Here is a 21,619-nt window from a genome sequence, read left to right on the forward strand (position 1 = left end):
GGTTTTGGTTTTGTATTTTTGTTTTGTTTTCTTATGAAGCTCAGAAAATACCAACTAAAAGGCAAATATATGTATTTGGTAGTGAAACAACATAATGCTGCATTAGTAAGTCTTATTTTAAAAACAAAAATAAAACAAAGGAAACAATCCAAACAGAACTCTTTTAATGCTCTATTAGTTTTAGAAAATGCTAACATAAAATAGAGCACAGGAACTACAAAATCTGCTGTTTTAGCTGTTAGGAAGTCAACAATAGCCACAGAAGTATCTATAATTAACTAAAAAATATAATTAACTAAAGTATTATTAAATTAAATTATTAAATTAACTAAGTATAATTAACCAAAAAACCCACCAAACTTAAAAGGAAAGAACAGAAAAATATTTTCACAGGTATTAACTCTGAGCTGCTAGGAGATGCATAAGGACTTAAAGTTTTCATCGAAGTACAGTTATGATATATTGGCTGATCCATAAAGCAGAAAACTGAGATACTTGTCACTGTCTTCACTATCAGATTCTTGAACATAACCACTAGGTCTACACAGCTTGAACTTCCCTGTAGTTGCTTTTGTACATTAGGAAAAAAATTTGCCCATTCTGAATAGCAACCAAATTAAATTAGCTGGTTAAAGGATGTATAATTAAATATTTCTTAAGTTAAAAGTTTATAATTTTTCAAGTAGTGTCCATGACTTTTAGTTAATTCCTATGATGTTTTGTTCACCTGCCTGGTGGTAAAATAGCTAAGATAAAACCCTCATCCCCTTTTAGAGGGCAGAACTAAGGTTTTCTAATCTCTTCGTTTGACAGTTAAATTTGTTGCATAATGCTCAGCACTTTGGAATTTTCAGCAGTCTGTACATAATGTGATGAGGTCTGACTGGGGTTTCTTTTGCTGAAGTCCTGCTTGAAAAAGACTGATTTGTGTGTCTCATTATAATTTGCCACTGAAGCTTGTCCCAAGTGGTCTGAATGCACCATGTTAATGACAGCTCAGATAATACAATAACTTTGTAAGATACTGTGGTTTTGTGTAAGGTTGGAGGCTGTTGGAATGAAGTATTATTATTTTTTTTTTAGCAGAGCTACTTGCACCTTCCTTCTGTTAAAATAGTTAAGTATGATTCCCATCAATCAGCTTCAGTTTTCAGAGCAGTAAATGTTTCTCCTGCTGTCTGTGGCGTTGCTTAGTACCTTGTTGCATGTTGTTTTGGGGCTAATGTCTCAAGCAAGGTAATTGTCAACAGTCACCATGAGCCAGAAAGACTTAAGAGACCTAAAATAAATTATTGAGTTCTTTGAAGGAATCTTTGCAGTCAATCAGGAAATAATACAGTAATTAAAACAAACAAACAAAACACCACAACTCCCTACGTATGCCACTTTGAACAACACACAAAAGAATTTAGAATAAACAGGAGACTTTTTGGCCTCTTCTGACCTTTTTATTCCTCCTTTTCTTTCTTGTTTTATAAACCAATATTTTAACTGATGTTAAAGAAATTTATGAAACAAAGTAATTGTTCTCTATTTGTGAGTGCTCAAGCACAAAAGTCCTGTCTGTCAATAATACAGATAAAATACTGATGGATATCATGACTAATCTTAATGTGCTACAGCTAGGCTAGGAGGACGGTCAGGCTAGTGCTAGATTTCCAGTCTTCAACTAATGTCTTAATTCTTCATGCAGACTGTGCCTGAAAGATAATTATCCCTTCACATGTCGTCTCACTCCAGAGCTGCCTTGAATTGTGGGACTGAAGTAAAAAGGGAAAAGTGAGAGACATTTGGGGGGTGCTGCTGCTGCTCTGAAAATGCAAAGGTGCTGAGTTGAAATTGTGCATCCACAATGGAAAAATATGAATGGAGAATAATTAAAGATGGCATTTTGGGGTTACAACTGTGGAATGACTGTTTTAACCAAAATTGAATTAAATTAAAGCTGAAAGAAACAGCTGCACATTAAGCCCTATTTCATATTGATGCTAACTGAAGTATGGATTTGAGTGAGCTTCTTCCTCAAGGTCTTTGCCTTGTATCACTGCTTTATTGTAAAATAAAAAGGGTTTCTACTCAGACAAGTGTAGAGATCACTCATGGATACTACTTCAGTGTGTTTTGAGAAGGAAAAAAATCTTTTCCCGCTTATAAGGCTCTTTCAATGATGCCAAAATAGCCACAGAGACTGCCAGAAATGAAAGTATAGTCCCCAAGATGAAATAATCCCCACTGTTTAAGTGGGAGAATGAATCTCTATAGTTTGCTTACATCTGATACTTTAAAGTTTTTGTTAAAGATACTTTTAACAAAAGCTCTTTTCTAAGGTATATTGATTAACTCCACATATATAGCTTGTTTATAGAGACACTCTCCTCTTTAACTTAGTCAGCTGTTATTACACTTAGGTGGTGATGAATCCTGTCCTGACAACTTTTCTTATTGGAAATCTGATATCCAGGTTGTTAACAAGAAATATCTTCTCCAGGAGTTACTTGGGTACTGCTTGGTGGGTGTTTAAACCAGATACCATTGCTTATCAGAGATACGTCTATCCTTCCTAAAAGAAATTAAGCAGAAAAGACCTTGTGCTGAACATATTAGAGAAGATTCCTCATTAATGCAGCAAAGGGAGAGGAAATACTTTTCCCACTTCATTTACTTGCAGGCTTCCTGGAACATTGTCCTGCCTGGTGCTACAATCTGAACACTACTTAATCAGCCTGAATAATTTTATTTATTTATTTGTTTGTTTGTTTGTTTGTTTGTTTAACTTTCAGGATTCACAAAGAAGTTCTCAGAGCTGCCTGTATACAAAGCTGGTAACATTTGATCACTTAATGCAAAATTATCAGATTCTTAATTTTTATTTGACTTCACTAGGGGTAAACTCTTACTGGACTGCCAAAGTGAATGAGATTAAGATTTAATAGTTTTCTTTCAGTCTTGCAAATATTTTTAAGTTATACTAGAGTATTAAACCTGTGGCTTTTCCATTCTCCCTATGTTAGTCATCTGATAGGACAACACTCACTGCAGCACAGGTTTTGGTTTGAGTGAGATTACTCTTTTACTAAATTAATTTCCTTTGCAATGATGATCAAGAAACAATTTTGTCTGCTACAGCAGTTGTGCATAGGTAAGGGTTGAATTTTTAAATCTAGCTTCATGTTCAACTCCACAACCCATGCTTTGCCATTACACCAGGGAAAGGTGGTGGTTTGCATAAGGTCTTTTAGAGGAAAACACACCTGAAGTACTTGTAGGGCAGACCCAGAACACTCTTGAAAGCTAATGAAAGTTAAATGCATGATACCAGCCACAGCCTGAATGTGCATAGCTGAAATGATCATTAGCACCATCTGTCTTGCTCTTTGGGCCAAATCCTGATGAGCTAAAGCTTCTATTAATGTAACATGGTTATTGCTGGCCTGGCAGCAGCTTATGCAATTTAGATAGTGTTGTGAAGGGAGAGACAGAAAGATGCCCTAGATCAGTGAAGTGCTGGTGATCCATTAGATATCAGAAGGTGCGTGAAAAAAACATCACAACATGCACATCTATTAATGTGCTTTAATCTGATGCATCTAATAATGCATCAGATTTATTATATTGCGCTGGTAAAGTATAAAAGAGAAACAAAAAAACCAAAACAAAACAAGGTAGTTTTCTAAATGGATATTTATGCTGCTTTAGGAAAAGCAAGCACCCTGGGTAGCAGCCCTTAAGAACAAAGGAGTCCAGGACAGTTGGACCTACTTCAAACACGAGCTCTTGAAGACACAGGAACAGGCTGAGCCCATGTGCTGAAAGAGAGCAGCCAGACAGAAAGGGACCTGGGGGTAGTGGTTGACAGCTGACTGAACATGAGCCAGCAGTGTGCCCAAGTGGCCAAGAAGGCCAATGGCATCCTGGTCCGTATCAGAAATAGCGTGGCCAGAAGGAGCAGGGAAGTCATTCTGCCCCTGTACTCAGCACTGGTGAGGGCACACCTTAAGTGCTGTGTCCAGTTCTGGGCCCCTCAATTTAAGAAGGACATTGAGACACTTGAACATGTCCAGAGAAGGGCAACGAGGCTGGCGAGAGACCTTGAGCAGAAGCCTTGAGGAGAGGCTGAGGGAGCTGAGGTTGTTTAGCCTGGAGAAGAGGAGGCTGAGGGGAGACCTTATTGCTCTCTACAGCTACCTGAAGGGAGGTTGTAGACAGGTGGGGGTTGGTCTCTTCTTCCAGGCAACCAGCAGCAGAACAAGAGGACACAGTCTCAACCTGCACCAGGGGAAGTCTAGGCTCAAGGTGAGTAGAAAGTTCTTCACAGAGAGAGTGACTGCCCATTGAAATGTGCTGCCCAGGGAGGTGGTGGAGTCCCCATCCCTGGAGGTGTTCAAAAAAGGATTTGATGTGGCACTTGAAGTCATGGTTTAGTTAGTCATGAGGTGTTGGGTGATAGGTTGGACTTGATGATCTCTGCAGTCTTTTCCAACCTTATTGATTCTATGATTCTAAACTGGGATTTATACACTGATGTGATACAAAGAAGAAACAAGATAATAATTATGATAAGGAAGTTAAGTTACTAGAAATAGTGAGTAAATTATACAGTGTATAGACACCTAGAAGTCAAATAACAGAAATATCACAAAAGATGGGATTTATCTTTAAGAAACTCACTTCTATGACTTCACTTTGCAGTCACCTGGCTATTGTAATATAATATTTGCATAAAATTTTACCTGCTTGAACTAAGCTAGAGTCAACATTCTGAAGGGGTTTTTTCCATAACTTGGTACTTTTGCAATTTAGAACTTTTAACTTTTAACTGAGAAGACAGAAAAGTGTAAACTAAAGGAAAAGTTGATATATCAGCTTTTATCTGGCATGTACTTGATGTGCAATGGGCTTTTTGGTTGGCATTCTTATGTTTCATGTTTATTCAATGCACAATATTTGATTACCTCCTCTGGTTCTAGATAGATGAAAATAACTTAATAGGTCTGTGCTCATTATTACTTGATAGCAGACTGACATTTAATGAACACCAATGCTCATTCTTTGCTCATTTTTGACAAGCTCTGGTACTTGCATTTAGCACCATTTTATATCAGTGAAGCCCTGTAGCAATGAAGAATGCAGATGATTCTGAAATTAGCCATCCTTTTTTCGTCCATCTTTAACAAACATGTTTTATGAAAACTGCTTACCAGATAAGGAAGTCCAGTGACATATGGCCAGACCAGGATATTTGCAAATACTGCCTAAGAACCTTGAAATATATGGGTGTGTTCACCATACAGGAGAAGCAGATATATGTCCTTAAACATTAGTATTTATTATTGTGGTGGTTTCAGGCTATGCCTTTGAAATTTAGTTACAGATTTTGAGCAGAAAAGTAGAAAAACATAAATAAATCACTATTGGGTGTAAAAAGGAAAACAAAAGATTATTCTAAACAAATTCATTAGATAAATATCTAGAATAAGAGGAGCTGTACCATAACAGTTCTTCCCTTTTCTCTTCTCTTCTGATCTCAGCTGGTTTTGCTTCACTTGGGAGAGATAATCTGTGTGCTTTGGCTGGCATTGGCTAAGTCTAACCGACTGCTGCTCTCTCTGCTACTTTCTCTCTTGGGACAAGTAGGTAGGTGGGGGGCAGTGGAACAGCTTCCCAGGTCTCTTGACCCGGGCGGGGGGAGGGGGGAGGGTTCATGATGTTTGCTAACTGTAAATATCTGTATAATATTGTAAACACTGTATATTTGGTACATATTCATTGCATTTCTTCATAGAGTGTAGATTTTGCTTCATTTGCTTCTAACTGAGTAAGTCTGGCAAAGTTAATGCTTGGGGGAAACTTCAATCCACCACATTACAAAAAAAAAGTATTTTAATGCAAGTACAATTATCCTTTTTGTGCAATTTATAGAATTACACTTCTTGGTTAACTTCATTTTGTAGATAAGAGAAATAATAAACTGACAGCAAACAGAATGTCACTGTGTTAGCATTGTTTGTATCAAAGATATCACATCTTCACTAGAAACCTAGCAGGAAGATTCTGGACAGTAAATAACATTGAGTTTCAGTTCTGAACACTTGTAATTTTTTCTTTTCCCTTAAATCTGCATTGTAATTTTCATTCACTTTCATCTCAGTAAACAATTTCCTTTTCCATTTGAATGGATATCACTAAAAGCTTATAAAGAATATGTAAATCTACTATGTTCTGTTTTCTGAGGGCCTTGGAGTATGAAAGGAAACCTATTATTATTATTACTTTGATATTTGTATTGGAAACACTTATAGTGTTTGCTTTAACCAAGGAAAGATGACTCACAGAAATTAGTTGAGGTAGTATATTCTCTACAGCTCCTCCATAATATCTCTATCTGCTAGCTCCCCTTCTAGACCTCATTTAATATGTATGAAATTGAACCATAGTTCTCTGCATTAAAAATTAGGCATAAATGAATCTGTTCTAAATATTTTTTTCAATTGTGAATTAAGCCAATTTCTTTTTACCCTTTCCCAGCTCTCTCATTGTTTTGGTTTTTGCGTGTGTTTCTTTTTAATATCCCTCATTGAATTGTCTTAATCACCTTTAAATTATCTTGCCTTCATCACAAACACCTAAATGGGAAAAATGTCAGAGTCCATGAACACTGCTCTGTTCTCAGTTTTCGTGAGGCAGCTACTGCATTGTCTAAATACTGTTGTAGTTTTCATGTTAAAAAGATGTAAATCTCAATGCAATTCATTAAGATGAGCTCTAATTAAGACTAACTTTGAAGGTACCATTTGTAAAGGGAACCTGAATTTTAACTGGATCTCTGCAGGTTTGCTTCCGCCTTTCACTTGTTTGTAATAGTTACATAGTCAACAAAGTTGGTGAAGGGATTGGAACACAAGCCTTATCAAGACAGGCTGAGAGAGCTGGGGTTGCTTACACTGGAGAAGAGGAGGCTCAGGGGAGACCTTATTGCTCTCTACAGCTACCCGAAGGTGGGGGCTGGTCTCTTCTCCCAGGCAACTAGCACCAGAACATGAGGACACAGTCTCAAGCTGCACCAGGGGAGGTTCAGACTGGATGTTAGGAAGAAATTCTTCACAGAGAGAGTGATTGCCCATTGGAATGTGCTGCCCAGGGAGGTGGTGGAGTCACCATCATTGGAGGCGTTTAGGAGGAGACTTGATAGGGTGCTTGATTGCATGGTTTAGCTGATTTGGTGGTGTTGGATGATAGGTTGGACACAATGATCTTAAAGGTCTCTTCTGACCTGGTCATATTGTATTGTATTGTATTGTATTGTATTGTATTGTATTGTATTCTATTCTATTCTATTCTATTCTATTCTATTCTAATCTAATATTCTAATCCTGTTTCAGTGCATAAGTTTCTGCTAGTAGATTTCTACATGCCTTCTACCAGCTGTGCACTAAACATTCCTGGAATCATTGAACTTTAGATACTGTTGGGAATGTAGGACTACAACAAATAAGAGTATTAGAAGCCATGGTTTTGGACCCTAGATAGGAATCCAGAAACCTGGTACTGTGTGTACCCAGATGCTCAGACTGTTTTGTTTTTTGTTTGTTTGGTTGGTTGGTTGGTTTTTTTGCCTTCTGCCCTGAATTGCCCCAAACATGTTCCTGCAAGCTATTGGCAATGCACAAGTCTCTAAACTAGCATTCTCCATCAACAAACTGCTCTCTGTGATCCCTATTGCAGGTTGTCTTTGCAGTCTCCAGCACTAAAATAAATAGGCATGTTATAGCGCTCATTTCTCTTCACCCTTCTTTTTCCTTCCTTTTCCCCTTCTCATTTGTGGAGGGCTACAGTACCCAGGCAAACTAGTTTAACTATCTATCATGAGATCTTTTGCAAAATAATAGTGAATTCCTTCATATATCAAAATATCATTGTGGAAATGGAGCCATGAAGACACTGACTAGTAAACTTTGGTCATGCCACTGTTTTGGAAAATATACAGGATCATATTGCAGTAGCTTTCTTCTCATAAACATGTTTCTCACATGGCAATTATTCAGGTAAGGGAAACAGATTTATGCTGAACCAGGGACACAATGAATGTTTTGCAGAAACATACCATACTAGTAGAAGGTTGATTTGCTTTATTTTTCAATTTTATTATTTTCCTATTTTCCATCTGAAGAACAGTAGTTACTATGGAAACAGCAGTATCCTTGTCATGGGTCTAAGCAGACTGAAGTCCACCAGTACAATAATGAGCCAATTTCATTAATGATTTAGAATATACAATATGGTTTGGGAAACACAGACTTTTAGGTGGCAAAATAGAAAGAAAATTTAACAAGGGTCATAAGTTTTACCTTTCAAAGGAAAAAACTTCATGGTCATTACATACTGTAAAAGTTATACCTGAGATGAAATGCCAGTTGTAAATCAACATCTTTGTATTCTCTTATTTCCACAGAAATAGTGGCAATAACTAGTTTAGCCTAAGTTTTTCTTTTCATAGTTACCATAATTATAACTTATGGCAACAATTTCCAGTGTGGATATTTGCTCTGGTAACAAGGCATTTTATATTTGTGATCCAGTGTCAAGATGCTTTGCTCTTGATAGTGTCTCACTTGCATGTTTTCCCCAAGAGCTTACTTCAGGGTTTCAACAGTACTTTAACAGTCAGCCCTATGTTGGCCTATTGCTCTGAGTTGGAGATGGCCTTGGTGAATTCTTAAAGCCACGTGGAAACATAAATGTTAAAAAAAGGGGAAAAAATAAATTATCAAATCACCTGTGCAGGTGTTCTACAAACAATCCTTATTTGGTTTGTAAAGAGACTGCATCATTTTTCTATATAAGAATTTTCCTTTCTTCTGTCTTTTGATGAAAACAGACAAGTGCCACTGAAATAGAAAGAATCACTGGCCAGAATGTCATGGTGGGTCTCAAAATAACCCTAGAAGATATGCTGTCACCCAGAATTTTTTGGATATTTTGACTTCATTGTAAGTGTATTTAAGCAGTTTGTGTTATGCATGTTGTGCATGTTTTTGCATAAAAGCCCTTCATTTAAAAACTGTTTAGGTTTATTTCTGCATGTGGATACTGTTTCTTTGGTTTGTTTCCACCATGTTTTAATAATAGAAGAGTTACATTCTGATGAATCCTGAGTTGTCAAGTAGGTAATGTACAAAAATGATGCTTATGATTTAATTTCCAGCTTACTAAATGGGTAAGAATAACCTCAGAGGATAATAAATCATTGCTACAACAAAATATATGCAGTTGTAAAAATTCTGGGCTAGTCATTCAATATAAAGAAACAAAGAATAGAGTAGTATGAAGATCCACTGAGAAGTTAACCTTTGGAAGAATTAATTGTAGATTCATCAGGCATAAACTGCTAGGTTTGGAAACAAAACCAAGTTTTTTTTATTCCTGGCTCAGGCATAAAATCATTATGTCTTGTTATGGAAAAATTGCAGGACTTGTCATTTGTATGTTGAACTTTGGCTTCGAAATGGTTTTCAGGATTTGAGCAATTAACACTGTGAACTTTGGTGTTTTGCTTCAGTTGTATAAAATATATTTGAAACAACTATTTGCATTTCATTTGAATGGTTACCATTCAAAGTCCTGATAAGGGACCGAGCTCTGTTTTCCAAACTGTTACAGTCTTTCACGTACAGTAGCTATGTTTGTCTGTAGATTGTATTAGATTATTTAATTTATGTTTTAATATAAGGATATGTGCAGTGCAATTCCCTTAAGCTGTGGAATGCAGATTTTGGTTGGTTTTATACCATGCTATATGAATTAGAGAGAATAGTAAAACTGAAACATATTCTTAAAGTATTATTAAGCTTGATAACCCATGATAAACAATATAAACTCATAGACTGCATTTTAGATGACATATATATTAAAATAATTATTCTGCATATTTTAATCTGAAGTATTCTCCAGCTATTGATTTCATTGGGTCCTCCATTTAGAATCCTGTAAGCTCTTCACTCTACTGGCTACATCGCCATTAGCTGTTGTTTTGTTTGTTTGTTTGTTGTGGGTTTTGTTTATTTGGTTTTTTTGCTGTTATGTTTGGTTGTGGGTTCTTTGGTTGGTTGTTTGTCTGTCTTTATCTTAGCTACTACTGTTTCTTCTCTCACTTGCCAACATCTTATCTCTTCCATTTGCCTTAAGTGGTATTTCTGATATGTTGTTTCTATTGGTGCTTTATTCTGTGACGTGTTGTTACAAATCAGCGAAGGTCGAGGCTGTTAATCCTTTCTCTTTGGAAGAATACATTTAAGCAGAAAGGCCAATGTTAACTCTCAACTTCTGATTAGATTACATATAATAAACTGCATTTTCTGTAGAGTACCTAAGGCTCATTGAACAGTTAAAGCAGTTTCTTCCTTGCTTGGCCGATTCATTATTTACAGAATAATTCCATATTGGGACTGTATGAATAATTTTAGACTGGAAAATCTTTATATTAGGGCAGTATTCATTTTCACCTTCAGTGTCACCAAACAGGTGGAGACTTGTATAGTGAATGTTGTTCTAGTATTTTCAGTATTTCACATGTATATATTACTGTGCTAGATATTCTGCTACTCTATTTATCAAGTTCTCAGATTTCATCTTCTGAGAAGTATCTGTTAAAGGTTACAAAGCAATTAAAAACCTGAACTTTGATCAAAACAGCTGGTAAAACCAGCTATTCTTCTGTTTGCTGTGCTATGATGATGTCAATCAGAATTTGATATTGTTAGCCTAGGAAACCAGACTAGGAAACTGTTAGATAAGAAAGTTGTTGACTAATTTGTTGATACTGAAGTCTTCATATCTGTTTCAGAATATCACACTGTCCATAGAATATATTCTTGGAACCATTAGCAGTAATAAACACTACCATATTCCTTATGTGGCATCTCTGTCACAGATAACCTGGCTCATAATTCACTTTCATTTTGTGGCTCAGCAGTGGATTACAAAAATCTTCTATGTTCTTTGGCAGAGTTTGAATTGTGTCCTAAATGTCAAGCATAAGGGGAAAAAAAAATTATGGATCTGGAGAATGGATGTCTTTGACTCTTGATTCCTAATTTATAAATATGTCAGATTCTTTGTAAAGGTACTGCAAGTGACTGTTAACTGTGGCATATTAATTCACAGCTGCCCATGGTTTTCTGCATAAATTCGTTAGCTTTTCTGCACAAATTCCTTAGCCTTGCTGCAACAAGAGAAGGCAAATTCAAACTGTACTCCACTGGTGACTTCATGTAGCATGCTTTTGTGTGTAATGTGTTGACATAGAACAATCTACTGCAAAACAGAGATATGCCCATTAATGATATTGTTTATAAAACAATACTACAAATAACACAGTTGCTTAACAAATCTAAGAGAGAGTTGCAGTCTACTAGCAACTCAATAATATTTGGCTTTCGTGTCCTTTCTTTCCTGTATCAAGATTTTCTGCAGAGATTATGGGATCCATTCTGAAGGTGAGCTCCTGGCTCAGCAACATTTACAGAAATGAAGTGTTTTAGATACTGAATTTAAGGGGCAGCTTCTTTGGATCTTAGGTTATTCCTAGAATGTTTCCAGCTTCATCTGCTGCAAGAATCTTTCTGTTTCAAAGAAGTTAGGGCACTACTCTTAAAGTGCTGGTATCTGTTTGTGTTTTATATCACTCAATAAAAGTGTATCTAAACAGGCAAGGTCTGTAAGCCCTGATAAATTCAGATATGAAAGATAAAGGACAACGAAAGTGTGAATTGCATGTGAATAAAGGTAGAGAATTTTCTTAGGCTGAAAATTTTCCTTTTGTATGCATTCAAAACCCTGTTCTAAAGAGTGTTAGTGTTATTCTTGGCCACTCTCCATCATTTTTGAAAGGTCATGAAGAACAAGGGAGGTGCCTGAGGACTGGAGGAAAGCCAGTGTCACTCCAGTCTTCAAAAAGGGCAGGAAGGAGGACCCAGAAAATAACAGGCAAGTCAGTCTCACCTCCATCCCTGGAAAGGTGATGGAACAGCTCATTCTGGAAGTCATCTCTAAGCATGTGGAAGAAAAGATTATCAAGAATAGGCAGCATGGATTCATAAAGGGGCAATCACGTTTGACTAATTTGATAGCCTTTTATGATGGTGTGACCAGCTGGGTAGATGAGGGGACAGCAGTGGATGCTGTCCACCTCAACTTCAGAAAGCCTTTTGACACTGTCTTCCATAACACCCTCATAGGTAAGCTTAGAAAGAGTGGGTTAGAGGTAGATTGAGGGCAGAGAGGTAGATTGAGAACTGGCTGAATGACAGAGCACAGAGGGCTGTGATCAAGGGTGCAGGGTCTTGTTTGAGGTCTGTAGCTTGTGGTGTTCCCCAGGGGTCAATATTGGATCCAGACTTATTCAACATATTCATCAACGACCTGGATGAAGGGACAGGGTACTTTCAGCAAGTTTGGCTAACACATCACAAGGCTGTGCTGCAATTTAGCAAAGACTGGACACACTGTAGAGTTGGGCAGTGGTGAAGCTCATGAAGTTCAAACAAGGATAAGTATAGAGTCCTGCACCTGGAAAGGAATAATCTCATGCATCAGTACAGATTAGGGATTGACCTGCTGGAAAACAGATCTGGGAGTGATAATGGACAACAACCTCACCATGAGCAAGCAGTGGGCCTTTGTGGCCAAGAAGACTAACAAAATTTTGGGGTGCATTAACAAGAGTGTGGCAAATAGGTCAAGGCTCTACTCTGCCCTGGTGAGGCCACACCTGGAATATTGTGTCTAGTTTTGAGCTCCCCAAGTTCAAGAGGGACAGGGAACTACTGGAGAGAGTCCAACAGAGGGCCATGAAGATGATTAGGGACTGGAGCATCTCTGTAATGAGGAGAGGCTGAGAGACATGGGGCTCTTTAGCCTGGAAAAGAGAAGGCTGAGAAGGAATTTATCAATGTTTATAAATATCTAAAGAGTGAAGGTCATGAGGATGGGGCTGGGCTCTTCCCAGTGGGTGTCAGTGATAGAACAAGGGGCAATAGGTACCAACTAGAGGTTTCATTTGAACTTAAGGAAAAACTTCTTTGAGGGTGACAGAACACTGGAACAGGCTGCCCATAGAGGTTGTGAAGTCTCCTCCTTTGGAGACTTCCAAAACCTGATTGGATGTGTTCCTGTGCAACTTGGTCTAGCCATACCTGCGTTAGCAGGGGTCCTGGACTAGATGATCTCCAGAGGTCCCTTTCAACCCCTACCATACTATGATTCAATGGTTCATTTCCCCTCTAGAATGTTAAATACGGGAACACCATATGCAATACAAATTTTAAGCATGGTTGAATAGTACCAATAAACCCTAGCCATAAGCTTATATTCTACTGCTGGAAAGGTCAGAAAGACAATTAATAGATTGCTAAAATAAGTCTTCATTCAAAAGATAAGAGTTAATTTTAGCAAAGTATCTTCTGAATAAAGATACTATTTCTGTGTTTATATATATATGCTGGATTTAAATTGAAAAGAAACAGATTGTTACAAAAACAATTTTTAATCTCAGATTTGTATGGCACATTTCATATTAATTTCTAAACTTTCAAAGATATTTTTACCTCAGAGATAGCTATCTCTTCCTATTTCACTCTTTGCTCCTATCAAAAGTAATAAAAATGTAAATAAGTGTACAGTGCTATGAAGTTTTTCAGTTAGGTGCTTTTAAAGTCAAGATAATCAACATTAGACTGCATAACTAGTTGAGATCTTTGAATCTTGCTATCTTCATGGTAAGGAAAAAAAAAATCAAGGTAATTTCAGTTAGTTTTTACAGTGCTCATGACTTTTTCCACAGCAGTATTAAATGAGAACATAAAAAAAAGTGCATGCCTCCACTCAACATTTATTTGCTATATAAAGCTTCAGCAAGAATGCATTTTCTTCTTTCGTTCTACTTACGCTGATTGAAAAGTTTTACATATTTACCAAGCTCACAGTTTGCCCAAGTTCATGAATTATGCAATTAACTATGAATGCAATTTCCTGCATTTTACAGTAATAGCTTTAATTGTGTGATGCAGTGCTACATAGAGAGAGCTCATTCATAAACTATAGAAGACATTAGAACAATTTCTTATATGGGAAGTATTCTTGGGCAAACAACTCAGATGGATATGGTAATTTATCTAACAAGCTACTTCTGGTTAATTTTTATGTGGGTGGCAATATTCCTTAGCTACAATATTTTCAGGAGCACTTTCACCAGGTTAAGTATAAGCAGGAGACCAATGGTATTTTTGTATATATATAGAAAAGATTCTGGTAACTTAATTTTTCCTTCCTTACAGTAGGTTTATAAATGCATAAGAACATGAAGAACATATGGCAGACATATGACATCAGTAGTTATTTAGCCCTTGTAATTCTACTGTGGATGTAGTTATCCTCAGGGATGTCCAAATTGTTATACTGGCACCATTTTAAGCTGGTGTTTTAAGATATGAACGTAATGAGAAGGAAGTCAAAGGATTGTTTATTTTGTAACTGAGAAATCCTAGTGCAGTAATTAGAAATTAGTATTTTGCACCTCACGTTGTATTTAGTTTGCAACAAATCTGTGACCCCTGGAAACCTAAAAGCTCTGAGCATACTCTTTATACCAAGTAAACGTTAAGACTCACGCAGAATTCAAGAAAGCAGAGAGCTGAGCCATTATGCACCACTATGGAAAATCTTACCTTTCATCTTTTCTTCATTTGCAAGCTTTAAAAGAAAATATTCCCACATTAATTTTGGCTAGCCAACTTTATTTGCCTTTAGTTGTCTTTCGTTTACTCAGAGTCAGTGCATAATTTGTATCTTAAACTCCAAGAGGTTACCTAATTTGCAATGCTGTAACTGAGACTATTATCTACTATAGGCCTCTCTTTGTGTCAAACTGCTGATACACTCAGTTCTTAGATGGCATTTTGTCTGACCTAGAACATCTTTGTATGCTTTCTGTGATTAGGAATATTTATTTGGAGTGGCTAAAAGAAATTTATTAATGCATGTGAACTTGTGCAGTGCTCGGCATGGTCAAACAGCCAGCTGAGGAGTGCTCCTGAGTTTGCTTTTCATCACCTGGTGTCAATACAGTTCAGTCTACTATTCAGCCAGCTCGCTGTCTGATTTGCTTTTGGTGCCTCTTGCCTCACTGAGGAACTGAGGATGGGACCTTCTGGTCAGGGTTCAGAGGCCTAAACATTTAAGATGGTCAGGACAGCCAAGAAATCTTCAAGGGCAGGCAGACAGGGGAACAGTGGATCCCTGCAGCTTTCCAGGTGTCTAGCAGAACACACTGCACCACCTCAGAAGACCTCAATTGTATATCTAGGGGTAGCTAAATCTTATACATAATCTCTTTGTGAAATGCACAGTGAGAGAATTTGTGGGGAAATACGTAAAAAAGCAGCTAAACGGACAAATAGGAAAGAGACTCCGTAAGGTGGCACTTAGGCTAAAATCTTTCAACTGTGGACCTCCATTTGCATGCTGCTTGCTGTATGCTTCATCCACAGTGTAATCCCTGGTTGATTTAGAAAACTGGTTCCAACTGACATTTCTTTCCCTTAGGCTGCAAACTGCACTTTAATATTGCCCATTTAGGTTTAGGTTATTTTGCCTTTGTAGCATATGAATTGAGTTTCAAGGACAAAATTTGCATTGGAAAGAAATCAGCTTTTGTTTATTTTCCATGTGAAGCCATTTCTGAAAATTCCACTTTTTAAATTTTAAAAATATCCAGCTTGAATAATGAAGCAACAGTTCTCAAAGAAATTTCTGGTAATTATTGGTTTATTATTTAATGGCCTGAGGCAAGACTGAAAGTAGACAATATTCTTCTAAAACAGGGCGGAACTGCAGTAATGGTAAATCTCTCTGGTATTATTGCTGTTATGAACCATTTTCAAAAGTTTATGATGCAGGTGTGCCAGCTTGAAAGCACTCAAATTCACATTAAAGCATTCAGATATTTCCGAATTAACTACCTTTTGTAAAGCTGTAGTCCTTTCTACCTTACATTTCAAGCCAATTGCTGAACTATTTCATGTTTTTTCTAACCTGAGACAGCTAATGTTCTACAGGCCTGTTCTCTTTCCACCTGTTAAAAGAAAGTGGGAGCATAGTAATAACTAAATAGAAACTTCAATGGTTTTTGTACCAGTTCTAAGGAGACAAATGTTAAACAAAAATCTCACTACTAGGAAGTTTAGTGTTGTTTTATCTCTTGGTCGACGCTATGGTTCCTGATCATCCATACTGAATTCATACTAGTGTGCAGCTTTCTGAGGCATACCAAGTAAGTCATTAGCCAAGGAAAATCTGGGCATGGACTAAATGCTAAAGCATATGTTTTTACCTTTACTTACAGGATAAATAAGGGTTATGCTATATCTGGCTTTTCTAGCCCCTGTAATCCATGCAGAGGATGTTTCACAAAGCCTCATAAACTTGTTTATTCTTCCCTGACCCAAGGCTCTCAGCCCACTATGTTTGGCATATGCCCTTATGGAATTCTAATACTTGCTCAGAAAAGTAAACTTCACTTTGATCCACACTTCCAAGGACTATGTCTTAAAGGAATTTACATATTAGTAGAAACAGAAGGGGAGATGAAGTTGGCTGTAGAGTTTGTGAGCTGATGTGGTGGCCAGGAGTGAAGCAGAACACAGAGCTTGGAGAAAAGGGAAGCTTTCTGGAGCATTCTGCTTTTCCTTCAGAATTCTCCTCTATTTTTGACCTATAGCAAATATGAACTATTTTGGATTAATGTACATTCTTGTCCCTAAGGTTTCTGGGAAATCTTTGAGAAACAGGAATGTTATTTACTATAGTCAGTAACTATGAATTTGTTCTGAACTGAGAAATTTGGTATGACTGTAGAGTTGAGTCTTCGTTCAGTTGTTTGTATCCTCATGTCCAATTCCTATGTCCAGCTGGTTCATTTTCATTTGTAGCTTTTATGCATGCCTGACTGACTACACATTGATTTCTATAGACTTCCAGACTATAAGATCTAAAAATAACATCCTGCAGTGTGACAATTGTCCTTAGACACACACTTTTTTCTTGCTTGTCTTTGCAAATTCTCTCCTCTGTACTCATCTAATGTGGTTTGTAGAAATATACCACAACTTGAAACAAATTAATTGCTGAAGACTATAATGATTTGAACATAGCTGACGCCAATGGAAATTTACCAAAATTGTCAATGAAATCCTCACTGTGGTTTGAAAACTTCCTAATACTAATGGGTCTGAACCTCATGAATATTCTGTCTGGAGCTATGTCTGATTTAAATTTAGATAACAAATTATGAGGAAAATAGGCTGCTGCTGGAAGTGATTTCAGCAGGAGGAGGAACCTAAGCTAAAGTGTACAGCAGACAGTGTCCCTCAGTATTATAATCAGACTCTTGGTAGCCTAAAGTTTCCCAGTGTATATAAGGCCCCCAACAAACTTCCAGCAAAGTACTTTAGGGAACAAGACTACCTTTGATGGTATACCTCAATGCAACTGACTTTTATGATCATTTATGATGGCTGAGATACTGTTCCCAGAACAAAGACTGTTTTATAAGTCATTAAAATAATTTTTAAAGAGCTGATTAACAGGATAATGGTGTTAAATATTCTCTGTCTAGGAAAGAACGTACTAAATTAATTTAATATGAATTATAATTCATGTAGCAGTCATATTTACTGCAAGTTGTAATACACTAAACATTATTTATTTCAGGAACATTGTAAAGCATGTATTTTAACAAGTCCTCCACATCTGCTTCAATGAAATGTTGATACCAGCTAGTGGTATTAACATGAGTGGTGAAATAAATACCAGATAGTGGTATCATCATGAGTGGTGAAACAAAATGCTTGCTAGGGACCAAATATGATCAAAACAAGGAGTCAAAGACACAGTCAATCATTTAACATAAACTTTTAACAGCTTAGAATGAGGAGATCGGTGTAGGAAAAAGTGGTGTCCTTAAACAGGTTTCATTGAGGCAAGGTGACAGCATGGAGCAAAGGATATGTAAAGATCATTGAGAAGAATGAATGTGGCTGAAAACTGGATGCTCAAGAGTGTTTGGAGTTTTAAGTTTTTGATAGCTGAGAAACTATCTATTAGAAGGAAACATTGTCAGATAGCTGTGGGCAAATAATTCAGTCTGCTCACAAAACCCAACCAGACAAAAACAGAAAGATCTTCAGAAAATCCTTACCTGAGTCCTGCATTCTCAGCATGAAGAGGCAGAAGTGATCTGAAATTGAAGACAAAATTAAGGGTTGTTTAAAGCAGGTTACTGAAAAGCAGAGATAATCCCAACCAACATTTCAGTTTAGTGCAAGGAATAGGTCAAGCCCCTAGAATGCTGCTAGTGAAGGGCTTTACAAGCAATGATATGAACATTTGCTATGAGATAGCTTGGTAGTTTAAAAGCATATAAATCAATTACATCAAACAGGACACTGCACAGAAGGTAGAAAATTATGTATGAACGCCATAAAACTGAATCTGACCACAAATGGGCACAACAGAAGTATGGGGAAAAGGAATTTTGTTTTGATTTGTGGGATTTACTCCCAAACAAAATGAAACCAAATGTAAAATTTTCACAGGTTGCCAGGAAATAGAAAAATAATTTTAATCACTTTTATTACTGCAATCATACAATGCTTTGACATGAGGATACAAAGCACCAGAACTTACAGTCTGGGGCTGGAAGGAGTCTGTGTTGGCTGGCCTCTGTGTAACTCACTTGTCTCTGCAGTGCCTTTGATGTGAACTGTGGCTTACTGAAACAGTTCCGTTTCCTTCTAAAACACTTATCATTGTACCATGGGGATTTCCTGCTCTTGGAAAGAGGAATATTAATTATGATATAGGGTGTCCAAGCAGTTGCAGAAGTAAAAAGAAGAGTGGGCTGTGAGAGGAAGACTAACTTACACAGCTATTTTCATATCCAGGATGGTAAAAACCTTAAAATAGTAGAAAAGTGTAGAAACAGGTGCTATAGGTTCTTTATAAGAGATCTGTAAAACATCTAGGTGCTTTAACACTGCAATAGCTAACAGCAATGAAAGCAATTCTGAATGATAATCCAACCTAATTAACTGCTGAGAACTGTATGGTAGTAGGATGAAAGCAATAGTAGAACCATAATCATGACAATGGCCTTCTATTAAAAGGGTCAGTGAAGTGTTAATAGAATAGCAGTGCTGCCATACTAAATTGATAACACTTTAGCCATGATTTCTCCATTAGAGTAATTCTTAGAAATAGGCCATGTGTCAAATAGTATCATTTCCTTAAGCTTATAATTTCAATATTTATGAGTCAATTTGAATCTCAAATCACGAAGTTCAGTTATGCAGCTGTAGAAAACAACTTATCTGATGCATACCTAATTGCCTAGAAAGGTTCAGTTGATTTCCTTGCCTTTCCTTCCCCCTCTCTTTCATTTCCTATGCATAAAGTTGGTAGCAAAGTTTTTAAAATCTGAGCAAGCCTCATAATAACTGCTAAACACCTACAAACCAGTTTAATTTTGAAGAAACACTGAGATGCATGAACAAACCAAACACAGTGTGAGATAAGTGCTTTAAAGTTCCTTTATCATTCCAAGAACCATGACTTCTATTTAGGTTCTGCAGCAGGTTGTCTCATGCCTTGTTCTTTGATTTGTGGGTTTTTTTTCCTTCCTAGCTCAGAAGCAGCAAGGTTTGTGGTTGGCTCCATTCAATTTGCTTGTCTTTTGTTGTTGTTGTTGTTGTTGTTTTGCTTTTGTTTTGACTGTTGTATAGCTCTAGCTGGTCCATCTACCTTTAAAATATTGCACTTTCTCTTTTTTATTTTTTTTTTTTCATCTCTCTGGCAGCATCACTTGACTTTTTAAAAATATGTTTACATCCTTGTGCAATACATAGGTTCTGTTGTTTGGTTAATATGGGTAAAAATACACAAAAGCAAAAGAACACAGACATGGGAATGATGATTTTGATTTTGCATAGTTCTGCAGCAATGTTTAATATAAATGGAACTGAATCAGGTTTTATTCTTGGATATATGGTTTTAATTTCTAAGGTGCTGTACTTCTAGCACACTGTACATTTGTAACTAGGTAATTAAATAAGTTGGTGATAGATTATTTTACTATCTGGTAAATATGAAAACCAAAAAATTCCTCTTCTTTTATTGCCTTTTTTTCCTCCTCTCCTTCATTAACTTACAGTACATTACATTAACTGTCTGTCTAGCCTACTTATTCTTAACTAATAACATTACTGTTCAAGCAGAATTTTTAATTCAGGTAGTTTGCTTGGGAAGTTAGAGATAGCATGATTTCCCTCTCCCAGGTTTTCTTACTAGTGATGCTTAAGAGGAAAAAGTCACTGCTGTGATCTTCCCTTGATCAGGGAAATTTTGTTCCATCATGGAATGGAAGACAGGGGAAGGTTTTATGGGGATATTGGCACTGGTTCAGTGATGGTTCTCTCCTCTTCCCCGCTGAGAGAAATCAATTATTTAAGAGAATTTAACTGATGGATGACTATGCTTAACATTTATCTACATAAAATTTGTATAGATAAAATTTGTGATACATGTATTTTTTAATTTTAAGGATTCAAATGCACTTATATCAGTTGCAAACATATCCAGGAAGGTAGGACTAAAGAAGAAAACAGGGGGGAAGGAAACATTAATAGTATGTTACACTTTCTACCTCTTAGACACTTTGAATTTTGGAGGGCAATTATGTTGCTGACCTTGAGGGGAGAAGAAGCCAGTAAGGTTATGGTCCTGCCACTGTGTATCTACGGCTTATCTGTCAAAATAACAAATAAACACCACCAAAGCAGACACACTTAAAAGTTGTGCTTAAAAGAGTTATTAGGGGATATTTGAAATTTTGTGTACAGTTGATCTGACTGTGGAAGTAAAATATTGTGATTGCCCATGAAGTGCATCTCTCTGGACTTTGGTGTCTCCATGTCACCTTGCTGAGGCAAGTATCTCACATTTTCTTCTGGAGCAAATTCAATTTATACTTACAGGTTCATGCCACATGGAAGATTGTTGCTTAGTTTTGTTTAGTACCTTCGCACTTTGCGTTCAGGCCTGTTTTCCTTAACAAGAAAGGGACTTTTCAGGCATAGAATATTTTTTGCATATGAAAGGACCTGCCCTTCTATGCATTCAACTGGTGTATTGTGAGCTCTGCTGTAGTTTTGCTATTAAAGACAATTTTTCTAAGCTTGATTCTTTATTCCTTAACTTATTCCTAAACTCCTGCTGAGTGTGTGAGAAAGATTAATCTCCCTGACTTTTGTTGTAACTTTTCAGTCAAAGAACACTTCTTAAAGACTAAAATAAGTCTTTTTGATTCACTCATCTAGGATTAAATTTTTCTATTAATTGTTTTGATGTTTGGCAGCTTTTAAAGTAATAGAATTACGTAAACTTTTAATAATTAGTTAAGTCCAAAGGGAAATCTCCATTATACTTGAGTGTTTTCTGGCTTATTTTTTTCCATGACCTCAACCTTAGGTGTTGTAATACTCGATGTTTTAGCAAGTACAAGTGAGCTGGA

The sequence above is a fragment of the Dryobates pubescens genome, chromosome 1 (genome assembly GCF_014839835.1).
Source record: "Dryobates pubescens isolate bDryPub1 chromosome 1, bDryPub1.pri, whole genome shotgun sequence".
NCBI classification, from domain to species: Eukaryota; Metazoa; Chordata; class Aves; order Piciformes; family Picidae; genus Dryobates; species Dryobates pubescens.